The 22,158-nt window shown below is 39.9% G+C and overlaps 1 protein-coding gene across 2 annotated transcripts in view; it reads left to right on the plus strand.

Moving 5' to 3' along the window:
* The first annotated feature begins 10,945 nt into the window (after nucleotides 1–10,945).
* The window catches only part of MARCHF8 (membrane associated ring-CH-type finger 8), a 128,684-nt gene continuing 117,471 nt past the window's right edge, over nucleotides 10,946–22,158 (plus strand). Inside the window, exon 1 of one of the 2 annotated variants that reach the window (XM_045568404.1) lies at nucleotides 10,946–11,217. The gene's annotated coding sequence lies outside the window, so the exon portion shown is untranslated. The remainder of the gene's footprint in view (nucleotides 11,218–22,158) is intronic. The other variant, XM_045568403.1, reaches the window with a different exon arrangement.

Genomic DNA, 22,158 nt, shown 5'->3' on the forward strand with positions numbered 1-22,158 from the left:
ATCACCATCCTGCCTATTTGTGATTGTGATTTTCTTATGTTTCTTTATGGTTTTACCACCTAAGCGTGTATGACTTCAGTTTTGCCTTGCAAAACCAAAAACCTTTACATAATGGAATTGTGTAGTGTATGTTATTTATCTGGCTTTTTTCACTCTGTTGATTGTGAGATTTATTTGTGTTGCATGTAGTTATAGTTTAATTTTATTGTGGTATTGTGTTGTATAACTCTGCCACAATTTATCCATGCATCTACTGTTGGTGGACATTTGAGTTTCTAGTTTTGGGCTATTACAAGTAATGCTGTAGTGAGCACTCGGGTTGCATGTTTCTCGGAGCACATGTGCATGCATTTCTTTTGAGTCTATACCTAAGAGTAGAATCACTGGATCGTAGCATGATCATCATGCTTATTCAGCCTCTTAGATGATACTAACACATTTTCCAAAATGGTTTTATTAATTTATATCTTCCCTACCCATAACAGTTTGAGAGTTCTCTTCTACTTCACATCCTACAGATACTTAGTATCTCTATTTTAGTCATTCTCGTGATGGGTTTTTGTTTACAACTTCTCACACGCTCCTCCCCTCCTCAGGCTCCCTCTCCACCAGCTCCAAGGTACCTTTCTTTGCAGATTGGGGACGGGAGGTGGAGCGGGATCCCAGTTTTGGGGAGGAGAAGGTTTCCCTTAGATGATGTTGAGCTTTGACTTCTCTCTCCCTGGCCCTGGAGGCCAGGCTCACACCTTCCTAGTTTGGCGTATGTCCCCAGTGCAGGCAGGATTTCAGTGCTCTGCTTACCTCTCTGAATGTACGCTTTCACGGAGAGTTTAGCCCAGTGAGTTTTAAAAATAGTGCCAGTTCTTTGATTCTTTAAGCATATACACTTTTAGGTTTTTTATTCAGCATTTTCAGTTTGAGGTGTGGCTCAAATAAGCTATTCAGCCTTATTTCTGGACACAAGTTTTTGTTTTCAGTTGAATTATTTTCAATTCATTCTCTTGGATTCTTGGCCAGTCTTAATCTCTGTATTTTGTGCCATTGGTTTTATTCAAATGTTTGTGGATTTTATACATAGCTAGGAAGTAATGACTGATTAGCATGGGTGGAGGCCAAGGAGAAAAGTGGAAGTATTGGTTAATTTGTACATACTTAGTGACGGTGCTTTGTCAGGTAATTGTTTTTGCAGATTCATTCATTCAAATGTTTACTGAGTGCCTCCCATGTGCAAGGGCCTGTAATGAGGTGTTTGGAATATAGTGGTAAAATCAGAGAGGTGGATGTAATTTGCAATACAGACAGACTTAAACAACTACCTGTGTCATTATTTAATTATAATTTTGATAAATGTTATCAAGAAGTATATGGAGCTATGCAAGTATGTAACAGAAACACCTGACCTAGTCCAGGACTCTTTAAGTTGAAACTTCTCAAAGAGTAATAAATGAGAATTAGCTGGGAAAAGAGGGCAGTGATGGAGGAGAGGCTGAGGAGAAAAAAATATATACACTTGGCGCTCTATAGCCATGGGTTCTGCATTTGTGGATTCAACCAACTAAGGATCAAAAACATATGAAAAAAAAAAACAGATGCAACATTAGATGGTTTCATTAGATGGTTTCATCTAATGTTGCATCTGTACTAAACATGTACAGACTTTTTTTCTTGTCATTAGTCCCTAAATAATACAGTATAACAACTATTTACGTAGCATTTACATTGTCATAGGTACTGTAAGTAATCTAGAGATGATTTAAAGTGTACAGGAGAATGCACGTAGGTTATTTGCAAATACTATGCCAATTTATAGAAGAGACTTGAGTACCCATGGAGTTTGGTATCTGTAGGGGGTCCTGGAACCTGTCCCCCACAGATACAGAGGGGCAGCTGTGTATTCTCAAAAGGACTTTTTCCTAGTTAGGCTTTACCTCTTTATTCGGGGAGGGATGCCCTGCTGTATGACTTCATCCTATATTTCACTGACCAGAACCCTGTTACAAGGGTAGTCTTTCCATTATAGCAGTTTTCAAGCAAGGGAGAAAGAGGCTGGAAATGGAAATTGGGTTAGTTAGCTATAGTATCTGTTGCAGAATGTGATTACATTCCAAAGGAGATGAGAATTTAAAGTTTGTTGGGATAAAAGAAAAATGTAAAGAACAAAATCCTAAAAGGAATGCAAGAAACAGCCCAAAAGCTCATATCCAATCATCTCAAGAATGGAATGAAACATTTTACTATAAGCCTAGAACAGAAAAAAATGAATAAGCTTGAGATTTTAATCTATGTACTTTTTAAAATAATCATATCCTTAGTATTTAAATATATTCAGTCCTATTTTATCAAAAGCAACATCTACCAACAGAAATACTTACAGTAGACTAAAACAAAGACCCTAAGGAGAGGAAAAGTTGATAAAAGATTGAAATGGAACTCTAGACCATTATTGTAAGTGAAGTATCTCAGGAATGGAAAACCAAACACTGGATATTCTCACTAATAAGTGGGAGCTAATAGATGGGTACACATGGGCACAAAGCGATATAAGGGACATGAGAAACCAAGAAGTGGGGAGGGCAGGAGGGTGGGTGTAGGATTAAAAACTTGCCTATTGGGTACAATGAACACTATTCTGGGGATGGGCACACCAAAAGCCTTGACTTAAGCATTATACAAGGTATCCATGTAATAAAAACACTTGTACCCCCTTAATATTTTGAAATTTAAAAAATGAATGAGTGTCAGTAGGCTTAATAAAAAGAAAAAATTCCAGGTAGAATCAAAAAATAAAATGTAACACCTTGCTCCTTATAAGAAATACCTGAAGTAGAATGGTATAGAAAAGTATTAGGCTAATCTTCTAGTTTTTGCTCATTTATTTTTATTGTTCAATAATATTTTATTGTACAAATATATTTCATTTTTGTCAGCTGACAGGGCCTAGAAGCAACAGTACGCCAGTACCAGTGAGCACCACTAGTGCCCAGATTTTGGTTTCTAATGTATTTCTCTAAAATAAGGGCCAAGGCTTCCTGGGGAGATGGCTGATTGTAGGACTGGGACAGGAAATACGAAGATGCCTCATAGTGCCAGAAAGTAGGGAAGTGCTACAAAACAAAACATAAAGACTTACAGTAATGATGGGGTATGTCAGAGGGACACAGAATCCAAATGAAAGCACTCCCAGTGGCCCAACCTAAAACAATTTGAGCAGCAAAACAGAATAGCATTGGGTTGTAATTCAAAGTGTAAAACATCCATGATTCTACCCTGATATAAATAAATAAATAAACAAACAAACAAATATTAATAAATAAAGAAATAAGGGAGAAGAGACACATATTCCCATGCAGAAGAATTCTGTAGCTACTCTGCTCTTAAGGAAGAGGAGCAGATGCCCCATGACGTAAGCGTCAGTTATGCATGGTGACTGCCTTCAAGGAGTACAGTATGGGAAGGGGGAAAGAGTGACTTTACCATGGAAAAACCTGACAGACACCTCACTCAGCCAGGTAGTCAAGGTCAACATCAACAGTTATAAATCATGTTGGTAGTATGTACACTTGACATCACGTGGTGAGAATGGCACTTTCCCACTGTAGTCTTCCTCGCAAAACTCACAACCCCAATCTAACCATGAGGAAAAATTGAGGAACATTCTATGAGGTTTCTGACCAGTACTCCTCAACACTATCTCAAGGTCATCAAAAGCAAGGAAAGTCTGAGGAACTGTCATAGCCAAGAAGAGCCTAAGGATGCATGCTGACAAATGTGGTACCCTGGATGGGGTCTCAGAACAGAGAAGGGAAAATGAGGAAATCTGAATAAAGTATGGACTTAGTTAAATAATGTATCATCATTGGTTTGTTACCTGTAACAAATATGCCACACTAATTAGTGGGTGTGAGATATATGGGAACTCTGAACTATCTTTGCAAATTTTCTCTAAATCCAAAATTGTGTATTAAAAAACTTAAAAAGATACATACAAAAAGAGGTGGAATAGACTAGGTAGTAAGTGCTTTAATGTCCATTGTAGGTACAACAAAATAAGTCAACAGAGAAAAACAGGGTAGATTTAACAGATTTTGTAGAGAATAAAATGGGACAAATGATAGAAAATATATGTTTTCTCAAGTATTTGATTGCTTTGTATAAAGTTCACTTGGGGGCAGGAAAATTCATGTAAAATATTATAAGTAGAAATTTTACACTCCACATTCTTAGAAATACTGTGTTGCAAAAATACTGTCATTAAAATGTATAACAATAATTGAAAACTAAAAGAATCTTCACACTTAGATAAAAGAATACTAGAATATATTATTTTGTTTTTGTTTATTTTTATTATTATTATCATTTTTTTTATAGAGACAGGGTCTTTCACTCTGTTGCCCATGCTGAATGAAGTGCAAGTGGCCCAATCATAGCTCACCATAGCCTTGAACTCCTGGGCTTAAGAGATCCCCCTGCCTCAGCCTCCAGAGTAGCTGGGACTACAGGCACCATGGCACTGTGCCTGGCTAATTTCATTTTGTAGAGACAGAGTCTCACTATATTGCCAGTGTTTATCTAGACCTGGCCTCAAGTGATCCTCCTGCATTAGCCTCCTGAGTCACTGGAATTACAGGCATGAGCCACTGCACCCAGCCTAAAATATTTTATACAACATTCATAAGTAGTATTTATTAAGTTTTGCAGAACACAGTCAATGTTATAATTACCAGAAAATTCATAGTGCTATATTTATTCTAGAAAGGATTTAAGGCAGAAATGGCCATGTTACCAAGAAAGAGAAAAACACAAACTATAATCTAAAACTTGGGAAAAGAACTCAGAAAACCAAAGGAGGGGAGAAAATGGAAATTAGGGAGAAAAAAACTGAATACTAGAAACTGAATAAAATTGCCTTATCCAAATTCACATCAACATTACCTCAAGAAAGAAAAGCAAACTAGCAAAATTAGAACTGAAAAATGAAGTTTAATTCAGAAGAGTCTAAAAAAGTATTAGGGAAAGTTAGCAAAATGAGTAGAGCCCAGAAAGATTTTCTTTGAAAAGATTAATTAAAATACAGTATGCAGATATTCAGCAAATATTAATTGAGCATCTATTAGGTGTCAGGCCCAATTCTAAGTGCTCTGGATACTGTGTTGAACCAAACAACATCCTTGCTTTCATAATACACTTACATTCTAGAGGAAAGAAACAATAAAAACAGATATGCCTGATGGGTTATTAGGATCCTGCATTCATTTGCTCTGGCTGCCATAACATAGTAACACAGGTTGGTTGGCTTCAACAACAGAAATTTATTTTCTCACAATTCTGGAGGCTGGAACTCTAAGATCAAGGTGTTGGCAGGTTTCGTTTCTTCTGAGGCCTCTCTCCTTGGTTTGCAAACAGCTGTCTTCTCGTGTCTTCACATGGTCTTCCTCTGTGCGTGTCTGTGTCCTAATCATCTCTCCTTATAGGGACACCAGTCATTGGATTAGGGTCCACCCTAATGACCTCATTTTAACTTAGTCACTCCTTAAAGATCCTGTCTCCAAATACAGTCACATTCTGAAGCTCTGGGAGTTAGGACTTCAATACATGAATTGGGAGTGGGAGGTGGGGGCGGAGACACGATTTAGTCCATAAAACCTACTGTATTATGCTGTGGTAACAGATTAACCCCCAAAGCTCAGCGGTTTAACACAACAAAGTGTATTTCTCACGCTGGGAAAATCCAGTGAGCCGGGCACCTTCCCAGTGAGGTGACAGTGATTCAAGCTGTTTCCTTCGCATGGCCTCACCCCTGCACCATGTGGCCTAGACGCCTGCGGCAGGGGAAGAGAGAGCTGGAGGGCTGCGTTAGGCTCTTAAATGCCTCTGCCTAGAAGTATATGCACGCTTTTGCTCCCAGCCCCAGGGCTGGTCATGTGGCCCAACCTAATTGCAAGGGTATGAAGGGGAGGGTGGCAAATGGATATTTAATGAGCTGTAAATGTCTCTGTCACAAATAGTAATAAGTGCCAGAACAAAAACCAAGTCGGGGAAGGTGACATTGATAAGAATACTGTTTCACAAAGGGTGGTCAAAGACAGCCTCTCTAAGAAAGTCACCTGTAAGTGAAGCCACAGGGGAAGTGAGGAAATGGAGGGAAATGTTCTACTCTTAAGGAAACTGAGGAACCGCAAGGAAGCCAGGTGGCTGGAGCAAAGCAAGTGAGAGGGTGATTGGAAATAAGGGGCTACATCATGGAGGACTTTATAGGCAAGAACTTTGGATTTTGCTCTGAATTGGGGAAATATTGGGGTTGACACTGTCTGACTTAAGTTTTGAAAAATAACTTTGGTGATTGTGTAGAAAAAAAGACTGTAGGAGGCAAGGGTGGAAGTCAGGAGCAGAAAGATACAGCAGTCATCCACGTGGGAAGTCATGGGGCGGGGCTGGGGGGTAGCCCCCTCCTTGATGATAGCACCGTCTCCTCTCCTCTCCTCTCCTCTCCTCTCAGAGCACCAGCACCTCTCTCCCTCCCCTCATTCTCAGCTTCTTATTTTATTAAGCTGTCAACAATCAGAAGAGAAATTCCACGTGTATGTAACAACAAATCTACCAACCAATCTGTACCTGTGCTCACCTACTCCTCTTGTCCACCTCGTCTAAGTTGATGCCTCTAACCTACGTAAGGATCTCCTTCCTACAGTTGTCACTCTCTGCTGCATCCGGTTACTAGACCATCTGTACCCCCACATCTCCTACCTGTTGTGGTCCCATTTCCCTGCTCCCCTTTACAGCAAGAAGCAATGTATCTACTTGCTGTAACCATCTATTATCTTTAGAATCAGGCTTTTATCCCCACTATTTTATCTTAATTGCTCTGTTCTCAAGGTTTCAGTGATCTAGGTATTGCCAATTCAAAGGTCGATACTCAGGACTCAACCTCTCAGTAGCAAATGACACATTCGGACACTTCCTTCTTTCCTGAAACATTTTCTTCACTTGGTGTTCAGGGCTCCTCTGTTCCAGTTCTCTCAGCTCTGGCTGCTGCTTCTAAGTTTCCTTTGTTAACTGTCTTCTTATCTTTACAGTGCCAATGACTAGTCTTTTGATCTCTTCTTTTGCTGCGATTATGCAATTAATGTCCTAAGTCAGTAACTGTCAGTGATTTTCAAACTGTAGGCCGCAACTGTTACTGGGTTAAAAAATCAATTGAGTTGGAAGGGAAAAATTTAAGAGACAATTAAGTAGAAGAGAAAGAGTATAGTGTTACAGCCTTACCAGGTTCACTGCCGGCTGCTCAAGAGGAAGCCAATACACTGAGACAGCAGGGGTCACAGCAGCGGAAGAGTTTAATGTCGCAGGTGCCATACAAGGAGACAGGAGGAATTTCTCAAATCCATCTCCCCGAGAATTTGGGAGGAAGGGTTTTTAAAGATAGTTTGGCAAGCAAAGCGCTAAGCAATTGGATCTGGTGATTGGCTGGATTCAGGGCGGAACCATATGGGTATAGAAATTGTCTTCTTTGCTGAGTTGGTTCTTGGGTGGAGGCCACTGGTCTGAGTGGGTCAGCTGTTCCACCAGAATTCAGGGCTTGGAAGATCTCTCAAAAACTAGGCTGAGGTTTCACAAGGGTGAAATTATCTATGGGAGCAATGAAGAAAGCTGAGAATCTTTATGACCATCAGCTCTATGACTCCTGACTAGTAGGCAATTATATTATAGGAGAGCAAGCTAGGGAACAATGGCTGGTTATATATGGGAAATATATATATATATTTCCCCTACCACCGTTCCCAGGTTGTGGCCCTTTATTAATTGTATAAAGGGCAGTTGCAATAGTGTATAACACACAGGAAGGTAAATTTGCTTCTGGAAACTTTTAAGTTATATACATGTATTTGGTCAATATGTAAAATACATTTTGTATCCTGAGTTGAGGTCAGAGATATGAAAGTTATTGCTCTGTGTGATCTTATTCAATCTTGTGGCTTTAAAGCCACATTTACAAATCTTCAATTTATGTCTGTATAGTTCTCCTCCAAATTCTAGTGTCTTCTATGCAGCTGCTAACTATACATCTCCATTTGGATATCCAATAGGCACGTCAAATTTAGCATGCCCCAAATCAAATTTTTGATCCTGCCACTAATCAAACTGCACATAACCCTTCTTTTCCATCTCAGTAAATGGCATTTCTATCCTTTTGGTTGTGCAGGCCAAAAACCTTGGAGTCAGTATTCACTCTGTTCTTTCACGTTCCAATTCATATCTAATCAGTCTGCAAGTCCTATTTGCTCTACTTTTGAAATGTGCCAACCATTATGTGAAGCAAAATTGTCAGTAGCATAGCATAGGAAGGCCAAGAAAGAATAAATAAAAAAGATAGTGAAACCATATCTTTATGGTTATTAATAAAAAGGAAGAGATGTTTAGATTGGAATCAGGAAACTTGAATTCAAGGCTGGTTCTACTACATCACAGCTTTGCAACACCTTCATTGGTTATTGTTCATTTCTTTGTTTGCAAGCTTCCCAATTCCTTACATTTGTCAATCTAGTGGGAACACTAGTATATCCACTGTGTTAGATGAAATGCCATTACAGAGTCACATACTGTACATTTGCAGTGTTTTGGTCATATGTAACAACACAGTTTGTTATTTGCAATGAAATCCTAACTAAAAAACTAGAACCTGTATGTTTAACCATGACTGGCTCTCAGGGTAACACTGGTCACCTGGCTCAGCCTGACTTCTTTTTTGAGTATCGGCTTATATCTCACAGACTCTACTCTAGGAGAGGGCATATAATTTCCCTACCTGGGCTGAGGCTAAGGAGAGGCAGAGTATTAGCACATTTGCTTAGCAGGGAGGATTTGAGGCCAGTACTACTCCTGGAGTGTGAACCTGGTGCCCTGTGAGCAATTCCCTTACTGGAAGTCTTACATTCTAAATGCAAAGGCTTCTTCCCAATTGTGTGTTGTTTCCTTGCTGGCAATCCCATCCACAGCTGCAGCCAAGAATCTGGACCCAGGACCTGGACTCATTCAAGTTGTGAGCTCCTTTTCCCTCAGGACTCTGACCTCCTATACTACCCCTCTCCTGCCAAAGGCTGTGTATGATTAACATTTATCCAGCACTGTATGTGTTGGATACTTTAAAGTGTTAGCAAGTGTTACCTCATTTCATCTCATAAGCACTCTATTCAGTAGATACTATATTTCTTTTAGACAGCTGAAGAGAAGCTCAGAAAGGTTAAATAAATTGCCTAGATAGTAATGGCTGACCCACGACTCACCCTAGCTTTATCTCCTTCAGTACTGTTTATCAGCCTTCTGCATAACTCACAGCTACCTCTGGAACTATGAAGGTTCTGCTGCTTCCTACAGAAGGATGGCAGGATTCCACAGCCATAGATCAACCAACCAACTTTTTTGCTCACCACGCATGGTTTAAGCATAAATTATACCAATGGAAGATACTGGTCCTGCCTTCATGGAACACCTGCTGCCAGAAGCAGTAGAAAGAATCAACCAAGTTGTGGCAACTGGCCTTGATAACCTATTTTCCATAGTAAAAGACAAGTATGAAGAAAACACATCATTTTCTGCTCTTTGTAATGTAGCATCCTAGGTGTGTGTAGAAATAAAGATGTTTTGACCTTGCTGTATTGATCTGGAGCATATTTTGAACCTGCTGTTTTCACCCTGGCAATTTGCTCTTTGCTTAGACAACCAGATATGCAAAGTGCTCCGACTTGTAGGGAACTTCATTAGCTATGCAATAGATCACTCCTGGACAACAGAACAATTCCAGAATATCGGAAGGGATTTCCTTACAATTCACTCATGAATTTACTAAGAAATAATACAAACTTTTATGAAATTTATAATGAATATTATGGGAACAATAAAATTGGCAGTGGCCGACACTTTACTTTTGCAAAGTTTGATTTAGGAAAACTGTCCTTGGTAGAAATAGTCACTAAAAACAAAGCGACAGAGGTATAATTAGGAAAGTTAGATACGGACAAAAGCTGAATGTTGAATCAAATATTTATTTAGACATGTCTGTATTTACACAAAGACTAATCCCCATGAAAATTATAATTAAAAAATATTGGAAGTCCCATAAAGCCTTCCTCAGATCCTTTGTGTTGCTGGGAGGGGTGGGCATCAATCAGCCTTTCACTCCACACTAGGGAGCGAAAGCAAACAAAAACCTTTTCGTTAAGGCAAACAAAACAATTATTACTTAATCCCTGGCACCCTCTCCCCCTCCCCCCCGTTTGATAGTCTCAGGTAAGAAGGTATTTTCCATTTTTTTCCCCAAGTACAACGTTGTAATGCTGGAGCAAATTCCCTTTCTTTCCAAAACACTAATAATATATGCAGCCAGGCCCAGGAGTCACTAAAGAACAAAGCCAGAGCTGAGGAGTCTTTCCGCTCCCTCGCCCCGTGGGTTGTCACCCAGGCACAGCCAAGCGCTGGGAGCACAAAGGGAGTGCGCCGCCGCCGCCGCCCCAGCGCGCCGTCGTCGCCCGGGCAACGCCTTTGCCCAACCTCCGAGCGGACACGTGACGTGAGCGTCACGTGACGGGCCTGGCCGCGTCCTCCCGCGGAGGGGCGTAAACAGGCATCGCGCTGGCGGAGCAGAGGCCCTGCTGCGTCCGCGGCTCCGGCATGCGGGAGGCGGGCCGGGGCGGTCGCGCCGCGCGCTGGGCGCCCGCCTGAGGTGACTCGTGCCGCCTGCGGGCCGGCGTTCCCCCGCGCCGCGCGCAGCCGCCGCCGCCGGCAGCGGGCCAGGCCGGCCGAGCCCCCGCCCGGGCAGGGGGTGTGGCTGCCGGCCGCGCGCTCCGCGACAGGTGGGCCGGGCGGGGGCGGCTGCCGAGGCCCGGGCCCTGCGCTGCGCCCGGGTTGGGGGCGCGGCCGGGAGCCCGCGGAGAGGCAGCGCGACCCCAGGCCGCGGGCCCTTCCGCCCGGGCGCTCGCGGCGGCCCCTGGGGTCGGGCCGAGCAGGAGCTCAGGAGCTGTCGGACGCTGAGGGCCCTGGGCTGGCCGTCCGGGTTCCGGGTGAAGTCGCGCCCCTGACGGGCCAGTCCGCCCTAGACCCGGCCCGAGCTTACACGTCTGTAAAATGGAAGCCTGGGCTAGTGATCTGTGAGGACCTTCCGCGTCGGACGTGTGATCTCGAGAGGGACCTGCGTACATCGAAGCTGCCGGAGGGAAAGAATAGGTATTTTGTCTTTTAATCGCTTTTTGTTTGGCTTCAAATCAGTTTTCATCGGAAACGATTTGGATTCTTGTTCACCTGGGTGAAATTTTTATTAAAAACTTATCAGGGAGGGCCATGATGGTTTTTGATATCATTTTCATGCTTCTTTAAATGTAGCAGAACCTTTGTTTCTTAAAACCTCATTTGGAAGCCCAATTTGTAAAAAAGATTAAAATGAAACTTTTTCTTGCCTCACTTTCTGTCTTCCCCCCTCCCTCTCTCAGACTACCTACCCCTCAGGTCTCCCAGAAGTCATAGGTTAAGAAGCTCTGTTAAGGAGTTGAGGAAATATATGTTGTGTGTTTAATTTGATGGGATCTGGAAGATGAATTCTTTTGCGAGTGTGGAATTTTCCTTTTTCTTTTGATTTTGGTCAATTGTATGTCATGCAGTTAGGAGATAATCTTCAATATGCTGAAAAAAAGGCTCCAGAATTTCTGATGAAGACCTTCTCTTTCCATCTTTCCTTGCATCCCAGTCCCTCGGGAAGTAATTATATGTCTCGAATAGTGAAACCTCATGTCTCATTGCTGGTTTAGTTGGTTGGACACAGAATCGAAGTGAAAGACTTTTGAGGTCAGCCCGATGGATTAGGACACATCCTCTGAAAAACATGAAAACTGAAAGAGTATATGAACTGAAATCATTAAGAGTCGTGGAATAACATGAGCATTCTCTTGAGACCCTGGAGCAAGAGAATTTTGGATTTTGAGCAAACTGGGTTTAGGAGAAAAGAACATCCTGTTTCATACAGTGAGTGAATATATAAACAGAATATGAGGTGGTAGTGTATAGGCAAAAAAATTATGAGAATTTATTTTTTTATTTTTTATTTTTGGGGTAGAGACAAGGTCTTGCTATGTTGCCTAGGCTGGTCTCGAACTCCTGGCCTCAAGCAATCCTCTGAAAGTGCTGGGATTCCAGGTAGGAGCCACTGTGTCAGTCCAGAATTTTTTTTCTTCTAAATTAAGAGCAACACATAGTTTCCTAATTTGTTTTTGAAGATTGGAGTTGATAAGAGATTTACTGAAACTTGAAGTTTGATGTTATAAGAGGGAAACTATACCACTGTATAGCTTGTCCACTTGGCGCTTGAGGTGAGCAAGAATTGGAGGTGGAATGGACCATGAGTGGAACCCAGGGTGACCTAGTGGAGTATGTTTTCTCATATTAAAGTGAGCTTACTTACTTGATCTTTGGTTTTAGTTTAAGCAAGTCACTTCCTTTCTTTGGTTCTCAGTTTCTACTACAAAGTGAGGAAATTAGATTGATTACTGCTCCATCTTTTGCCTCCAACTAGGATTTCCAGATAAAATACAGGATGCCTAGTTAAATATGAATTTCAGGTGAACAATTAATACATTTTTAGTATAAATATTACATGTGGCATACTTTTACTAAAAAATGATTTGTCGTTTATCTGAAATTTCTTTTTTTTTTGAAGAAAATTTGTTTTTCTGTTGCCGTGCTAGAGTACATTGGCATCATCATAGTTCATGGCAACCTCAAATTCCTGGGCTCAAGCAATCCTCCTGCCTCAGCCTCCAGAGTAACTGGGACTACAGGCATGTACCACCATGCCTAGCTAATTTTTCTATTTTTTGTGGAGACAGAGGCTCACTTTGTTGTCCAGTCTTGTCTGAAACTCCTGGCTTCAAGCAGTTCTCTTGCCTGAGCTTCCCAAAGTGCTGGTATTACAGGCATGAGCCACCACACCTGGCCTGCCTTTTTTTTGTTGTTGTTTTTGAGACGGGGTCTCACTCTGTCACCCCAGCTAGAGTGCAGTAGCGTCATCGTAGCTCACTGCAACCTCAAACTCCTGGGGTCAAGCAATCCTCCTGCTTCAGCCTCCACAGTAGCTGGGACTACAGGCGTGCACTACCACGCCTGCCTGATATTTTCTATTTTTAGTAGTCATGGAGTCTTGCTTTTGCTCAGGTTGTTCTCCAGCTCCTGAGCCTTGGCCTCCCAGAGTGCTAGGATTATGGGCATGAGCCACCATACCCGGCCTAATGGCCTGTTTATCTGAAATTTAAGATTAACTGGGCTTATTGTATTTTTATTTGCTAAATCTGGCAGCCTAGCTCCAGCATTTTTATCTCCTTTAAATTAGCGCTGGGAAGAAATCAGCCCAAAGCATAGATGGGAATGAATTGGTTTAAGCAGCCAAAACCCCCTATTTGTTATAGTGTTGTCCAGTTCTTGAGGGATATTGCTGTTTCACTTGTGGTCTGTTCCTCTTTTTTCCCCCTGTGTTGCAGTTCTATTTCTGTCATAATCGTATAGTATTTAGGTTTATACTTTTGGTGGTAAAGTTTAAAATATCTGAAAGCAAATTAAATATGTTGCTAACATTTCTAAAAGTAACCTAAATTTGAGTCTTGAAATGGCAAATACTATTTTTTTTCTCTGTAAAAGATACAGGTCTGCCTGTTCCCTAGTTATATGATTGATTTCAAGCATTTTCTAAAGTCATGGACTGTTCTGATGATAAATAATCTTTCAAGAAGTTCTAATGCCTTTTAATTTTGTCCCCGTATGGAAAGTCATCAGTACATGCACTATAAACATATTTTATCTGTTGTTGACCTTGTCTTTCTATAGTGAAGAATTTCAACTTTGAAATTATTTTTCAAGGAGTGTACATTTTTTTAAAGAGACAGGATCTGGCTCTGTCACCCAGCTGAAGTGCAGTGGCGCCATCATAGTTCACTGCAGCCTTGAACTTCTGAGCTTAAGTGATCCTCCTGCCTTAGCCTCTGGGGTAGCTGGGACTACAGGTGTGTGCCACCATGCCCAGCTAATTTTATACTTTGTAGAGATGGGGTCCTCACTCTGTTGCTCAGGCTGGTCTCAAACTGGCCTCAAGTGATCCTCCTGCCTCGTCCTCCCAAAGTGCTGGGATTACAGGCATGAACTATCACACTCAGCCCCTACTTATTAACTAAGTGACAGTCAATGAACTTATTTTACTTTTTCTTTTCTCTTCCTTTCTTCTGTCATTTTAGAATTTGCATTATTTCTACCTCTTATGAAGATATAACATTTATAAATCATTTTTCTTTGTCTCCTTAAGGAGTGTAATTTTTAATTTCTTTTGAAGTTTTTTTTAAACTAGGCCAAATTCAGTTTTTTAACTCACTCTGAAATGCTTGAATTTTCTAATTCATTTATTCATTCTATGAGCAAGGCTGATGTTGTGACCGATGTTCTAGTTCTCCAGGTGCTTATCTCTGATAGAGGAGTTAAATTATATGTAATCTAAGGATAATGTGATGAAGGCCTTGAAATGATACAATGTGATACTAATGTTGATACCGTATTGTTTTTATTCTGTAGCTTTATGTAAGGTTTGAAGTGGATTAGTATAAATCCTCCAACTTTGTTCTTTATTTTCCAAATTGTTCTGGGTGTTCTGAGTTCTTTGTATTTTCATAAATATTTTAAAATCAGCTTGTCAGTTTCAAAACAAAACAAAACATGTTGGGATTTCAATTGGAATTGCTTTGAGTCTATAGGTCCATTTGAAGAGAATTGCTGTCTTAACATTATTAAACCTTTCAATCCATGAACATGTGTCTCTCTCCATTTAGTTTTTTAATTTCTTGCAACATCTTTTTTAGTTTTGCGGTGTACAGGTCCTATGCATATTTTGTTAAATGTATGCTTTAATATTTGGTGTTTTTGATATTATAAATGGAATATTAAAAAAATCTTTTTCCAAGTAGTCATTGCTAATATGTAAAAACACAGTTGATTTTTGCATATTGCCCTTGTATCTTTTTTTTTTCATTCTTCAGCCTCTATAATCACATGATACCCTTGTATCTTGTATCCTTTCTAAATTAAATTAGTTCTGGTAGTCTTTTGATTAATTTTGTAGGCTTTTCTGCACATATAGTCATTGAATAAAAATAGTTTTACTTCTTCTTTTTCTGATCAGTGTGCCTTTTCTTTCTTTCTTTCTTTTTTTTTTTTCCTTGAGACAGAGTCTCTCTGTTGCCTGGGCTAGAGTGCCATGGCATCAGCCTAGCTCACAGCAAGCTCAAACTCCTGGGCTCAAGCAATCCTCCTGCCTCAGCCTCCCAAGTAGCTGGGGGACTACAGGCGTGCACCACCACGCCTGCCAGACTAATTTTTTTTCTTGCCTTATTACATTGGTGAGGACCTCAATTCCAATATTTTGATAGAAATGACGAGAGCAGATGTCCATGTTTTGTTCCCAATATGAAAGGGAAAGCTTTTAGTCTTATATGTGATACAAAAAGCATAGTTTTTTAAATGTTAAATTGGACTTAATGCAAATATTTGCAATTCACATATCTGACAAAGGACATTATCCAGTATATATTATATAAAGAACTTAAATAAATCAATAATAGGACAACCCAGCCTGAGCAAGAGTGAGAACCCATCTCTACAAAACATAGAAAAATTAGCTGATACAGAGCTTTTAAAGGATGGGGAAAAAAAAAAAGAAGGAAAAATTAGCTGAGTGTGGTGGTGTGCGCCTGTAGTCCCAGCTACTTGGGAGGTTGTGGGGGGAGGATTGCTTGAGCCCAGGAGTTGCAGTGAGCTATGATGAGGTCACTGCACTCCAGCCTGGGTGACAGAGCAATAGCCTTACTCCAAATAATAATAAGACAACCCAATTGCAAAGTTGGTAAAAAAATTTGGACAGCAACTTCACAAAAGAAGATATTTGAATTACCAGTAGGCACATTAAAAAGTCTCCACATATTTAGTCATTAGAGCAATTCAAATAGAGATTATAACCATTTGCCTACAAGAATGGTTAAAATGAGAAAGACTGACAATATCAAGTGTTGGTAAGGATGTAGAGCAACCAGAATTTACATGAATTGCTGGTAGGAATATACAGGCACTTTGGAAAACAATTTGGCAGTTTCCTATTAACTTAAACATTCACTTACTGTATGACTCAGTAATTCCACTCCAGTATAAAATAAAAATTTAAGTTCACAAATGATGTGTACACCGATACTCAGAGCTCAGAACTGAAAACAGCCTTGTCTGTCAACAAGTCTACAATGGAACACTACTCAGCAGTAAAAAGGAGTGAACTACCTGATACATTACAGCATAAAATTAGAAAACATGTGCTGAGCAAAAGAAGCCAGACGAGTATATTCTGTATGATTTGATTCACATGTGATTCTAGAACCAGCAAAATGTTACTAAAGAAAGCAAATTAGTGGTTGTCTGAGGTTATAGGTGGGGTGTTGGGGGGGCATTGACTGCGGAGGAGCAAGAGGGAACTTTCTGCAGTGATGGAAATTTGGGTGATGGTTATACTGCATGTACTTTTGTCGAAACTTGTTGAATGTTTTACTTAAAATGCGTACGTTTTATTTTATGTAAATTATATCAATGCAGCCGATTTTGAAAAAGCAGGGGTCTAAAAGGTATTTGTAGAATGAATATATACATACGTGTATATAGGGATTTTATGTAAAATATTTAAATGTGTATATATGCACATGTAAGAAATGTCTACGAGGATGTTCAGCAAATTGTTACTGATGATGTCTAGATGATGGGATTTTAGGTGATTAAAGAAATGATTGGGGCTGGGCACAGTGGCTCATGCCTGTAATCCTAGCACTTTGGTAGGCCAAGGCGGGAGAATCACTTGAGCCCAGAAGTTTGAATCCAGCCTGAACGACATGTGAGACCCTGTCTCTATAGAAAAATCTGAAAATTAGCCAGGTGTAGTGGTTCATACCTGTAGTTCCAGCTACTTGGGAGGCTGAGGTAGGAGGATCACATGAGCCTGGTAGTTTGAGGTTATAGTGAGCCGTGATTGCATCATTGCATCCCAGCCTGGGTGACAGAGCCAGACCCTGTCTCTAAAAAAAACAAAAAAAGGAGCAAATGAGAAAATGATTGGACTTTTACATTTTATATTATTTGAATCATTTTTTTTTTTTTTTTGGAGACAGAGTCTCTCTCTGTTGCCCAGGCTAGAGTGCTGTGGTGTCAGCCTAGCTCCCAGTAACCTCAAACTCCTGACCTCAAGTGATCCTCCCACCTTGGCCTCCCAGAGTGCTAGGATTGCAGATATGAGCCACCACGCCTGGCCTTGAAATATTCTTTTCAATGGACATGTCTTGGCAAGAGAAAAGAAAAAGGTTCTTTTTTTGGTTACGTAGAAGTTTGCTTATTTAGATATTTTCATTTTTTAAATATCGAGTAAAGAATTGAAATACATTTATCCTGTAATCACCAGTTAGGAAGAACCTTACATTACCTTTGGTGCCCTTGATGCTCCTCTCTGATGCCCTCCCTTTAGGTTCCTACAGATATAACTGCTATCCTAAATTTTGTGTTTATTATTTCCTTGCTTTTCTCTATAGGTTTACCATATTGCATCTCTAAGCTATGTTATTTTGCTCTGTGGACTATTAAACTTTATAACTAGAATCATACTGTGTGTATACTTCTTTCATTTGCTTCTTTATTCCACATGACCCTTGAGAATCTTACATGTTTTAGTGTGTGGCTCTAGTTCATTGGTGTTTCAGAGCTTTATTATATCACATTATATGTGTACTTTGTACTCTTTTTTTTTTTTTTTTTGAGTCAGAGTCTCGCTCTGTTGCCCAGGCTAGAGTGCTGTGGCGTCAGCCTAGCTCACAGCAACGGCAAACTCCTGGGCTCAAACGATCCTCCTGCCTCAGCCTCCCGAGTAACTGGGACTACAGGCATGCACCACCATGCCCAGCTAATTTTTCTATATATATTTTTAGCTGTCCATATAATTTCTTTCTGTTTTTAGTAGAGGCGGGGTCTTGCTCTTGCTCAGGCTGGAACTTTGTACTCTTGATGAATGACTGGGTTGTCTTTTTTTTTCCTTTTAGCAGCGGTGATGTGAACATTCTCGTGCACAGGGGCAGGAGTTTCTCTGTGTGTATAGCTCCTGGGTTGTAGAAGGATACGTTTTTTCAACTTTTCTAGAAGTATTAGTTTTTTTTTATTGCTATGTAACAAATTACCACAAACTTACAGGCTTAAAATAACACAAATTTATTATCTCGTGGTTCTATGGGTCAGAAATGCAGTAGGCTTGGCTGGGTTATCTGCTCTGGGTCTTACAAGGCTGAAATCAAGTTGTTGGTAGACTGCATTCTTTTCTGGAAGCTTGGGGGATAAATTCACTCCTATGTTCATTTTGGTTGTCGGCAGAATTCAGTTCATGCAGTTGTAGGACTGAGGTCCGTGTTTCCTTGCTGGATGTCAGCCGGTGGTCATTCTCAGCTTCTAGAGGCCTCTCACATTCCTTACCTGTGACCCCTTCTTCCTTCGTCTTCAAAGCTAGCAACGGGCGGTTGAGTCTCTCTCATGCTTTGGATCTCTCTGACCTCCCCTCTGTCTCATCTCTCCTTCTCGAGCTGGAGGCAGTTCTCTGCTTTTAAGGGCTCATGCGATTAGATTGGGCCCACCTAGATAATCTAGGAGGTTCTTCCTATTTTATCTGCACAGTCCCTTCACACCTGTACCAGATCAGTGTTTGAATAACCAGGGGCAGGAATCTTGGGGAATATCTGTAGATTTCTGTCTACCACACCATATAATATAAATTTTTTTCTGTAGTGGTTGTGCCAATATACATTTACACTAGTAGTATGTTAAACTTCTTTTCCACGTCATTAATACTGTCACTTAATACTGTCAGATATTTAAGCTTTAGAACATCTGTAAGGAAAGCATCACTGTGAGTGATATCTCATGATGTTTTTAATCTATTTATGGGTCCATATTTATATACAAATAGTAGATAGTTTTATTTGATTGCTTTTTAAAAACTGTTACATAAATAATTTCATACTGGATGTATTTTCTAACGTGAGGTTTTCCTTCATAATTGTGCTTTTGTGGTTTATCTTTGAGTTTTTGTAACTACTGTATGGTATTTTATTGTATGAGTAGATCACAATTGGTTCATTTTTTCATTGATGGACATTGAGATTCTTTCTTTTTCTTTTCTTTTTTTTTATATTTTAGAGACAGAATCTTGCTCTGTCACCCAGGCTAAAGTGTAGTGGTGTGATTATAGCTCACTGTTACTGCTCACTGTAACCTTGAATTCCTGGGCTCAAGTAACCCTCCTGCCTTAGCTCTTTGAGTAGCTGGGACTATAGGTGTGCGCCACCGCACCCAGCTAATTTTTTTTTTTTTTTGTAGAGACAAGGTCTTGCTTTGTTGCCCAGGCTGGTCTCGAGTGATCTTCCCATCTTGGCCTCCCAAAGTGTGGGATTACAGGTGTGAGCCACCACACCTGGCCAATTATTTCTTACTAGGGTTTCCTTGTGAATGTGTAAGAGAATTTCTTGAAGATACATATATACCTAGAAATGAAATTGCATGTATATGGGTGAAATCTAGAATGAAAATCATGTGCATCTCCCATGTTTTACTTTATAGAAAGACTTCTTTTACAAAAAGTATATTCTTTCTTTCTCTTCATTCTTCTTTGTTTTCTTTTGTTGCTGCTTTCATCCAATCTAACAAGCAAATGTCTTTAAAAGAACTATACAGGTAATGTTAATTGTTAAAAAAAATTGAAACACTGTAAGTGCATAAAGAAAAAGTCTTGTATGTAGTTTTATTGTGTTTTTTAATAAAATGAAATCATACCACATATATTATTTTGAAATAATCTTTTTCACCCAGATCAAAACATATAGACATACATTCTCCTTTTTAATAATTATGTGGTATTCCTTTACAGACTGAGTTTTGTTTACTACTCTGTACCTGGTGCCTAGCAATCAATAAATATCTGTGATATGAATGAAGAATATGTGGATATATATTCATAACTCATTCAGCTCTCCCCCATTAGTGGATATTTAGTGTGCTCTGATTTTTGTCTTTTATAATGGTGTTGCGGGGACCATTCTTGTGTGTATGTCTTTGAACATTCATGGGAGTGTTATTACAGTATGGAGCCCTAGAAGTGGACTGGCCTGGTCAAAGGGGATTTAAATTGAGTAATGGCATTGGTCATCCCATTTTTATTTCAAAATTCTGTACTCCAGCTAATAATGTTTTGATGCCCTTTCCTTCATTCCCTTGCTCACATTGTTATTACCAATCTCTTTTACTTTTCTGCATCTTATGTTTACATTTTTATCAAAATTATACTTGGACATTGTTTAAGAATAGTGAGCATACAAGCCTGTAATGAAAAACAGGCGTCTTGTTTTTTATGGTAGCTACTTTCATATTTCGAAACATAATGTTTATACCATTTTTATTGATTTATGCATTGCTTTCCTTTTTTCATAGTTGAGGATTTGGGCATCTTAAACTCCTCGTTTACCCTTTCTTTACTCTCCAACAATGACTATATCCCTATTTTTAGTGAAATCAATAATCAGTATTTAATCAGTGACTACTTATATGTTCAACTATAGAGCCAAGTGCCTACATTTCCTTTCTTATGTTTTTTAAGTTAAATTACCTAATTTTTTTCACTTGCATAATTTTTCATATACAAATTCTTAATTTTTACCAGATGGCCTATCATATCATTCAGGGGTAGGGAACCTGTGGCCTTCTATTTAATATTTTAATAAAATCTTTTTATTTTTGTTAGTACATTTTTGTTCATCTTTTATATTTTTATTTTTAAAACAAATCTAGGATTTATTCTGTAAAATTTGGATTTAGTCAAAAGGCTGCTTGTTCCCCACCCCTGCGCAGGAAGTCTTTCCTCCTAAAGCTTCCATCATCCTGCTTTAATCTGAACTGCAGTCTGCTACTTAAATGGAAGTGGTGTGTATGTTCAGAATTTGAGTCCTGGCAAATTTTATTGTGGGGAAATTAAGAGGAAGAGAATCTTTTTGTTGGGAGATAACAATCCTTGCCCCGATGTTAGTGTGTGGGAGGCCTTTACTTTGAGCTGTTCAGTTTCTCCAGAGAATTTGGAGTGTTCTTCCGCTGTGCATTAGTCATGGTATTATAATTTAGGCTCTTGCTCCACCAAGTATATTCCATAGACCAACCACATTTGAATCACCTCTGTGCTTGTGAGAAATGTAGACTCTCAGGCCTCATCCCAGACCTACTGAATCTGACTAAGATGATTTGTATGCACCCCAAATTTTGAAAAGCACTGGGTTGTGCTGTGCTGCGGTAACAACAGCAACAACAAAATATTTAGTTCTGTTATGCAAAATCCAATACAGTTGGATGTAATTCCTCGATCTGTAGCTGTGCCATCTGGCCTCCAAGTTAGCAGTGGAAGAGAGACCTAGAGGATCTCAACGAATGTTTTTAATGCCCAGGCCTGGAAGTGGTTGCTGTCACTATCCCCATATTATATTGGCCAGGATTTAGTCATATGACCCCTAACATAACTGCAAAGAAGGATGGAAAATGTCATCTGGGTTGCCCAGGAATAGGAAACTGGGTAGTGAATGAATAGCATTGGCCATTCATTGGCCAATAGCATTGACCAAATAGCTTCATTTGGCCATTCTGGTCCCCAAACTGTTTCATTTTTCTTCCCACACACAGAGCACACTAACCTCCGTCCAAGGAAGGCAGCCCAGAATTGAATCCAGTCATTGGCTTCAGCTCAAAGTACAGAGTCTCTGACTTATGTGGAAGAGCCTCTGGGAAGTGATTGAGAACCTGAAGCTCTGCTTAGCTAAGGTTTCTCAAAAAGCTGCATACCATAGATGAGTTCCTTCTGCGTTACTCCCAGAAGGGTTAGTTTGCTTTTAGGTGAATTTCTTCAGGGTAGTTGATATGTTAATAGAAGTTGATACTTTAATATTACAACTTGCTTTTCAAGTTAAAACAACCTTTCATTTTGTGCCAGAGGCTACATACTATAAACCTTTAAATTTATCTTGATTTGTTAAAAAATAA

This window comes from Lemur catta, chromosome 14 (assembly GCF_020740605.2).
Source record: "Lemur catta isolate mLemCat1 chromosome 14, mLemCat1.pri, whole genome shotgun sequence".
Taxonomy (NCBI): domain Eukaryota; kingdom Metazoa; phylum Chordata; class Mammalia; order Primates; family Lemuridae; genus Lemur; species Lemur catta.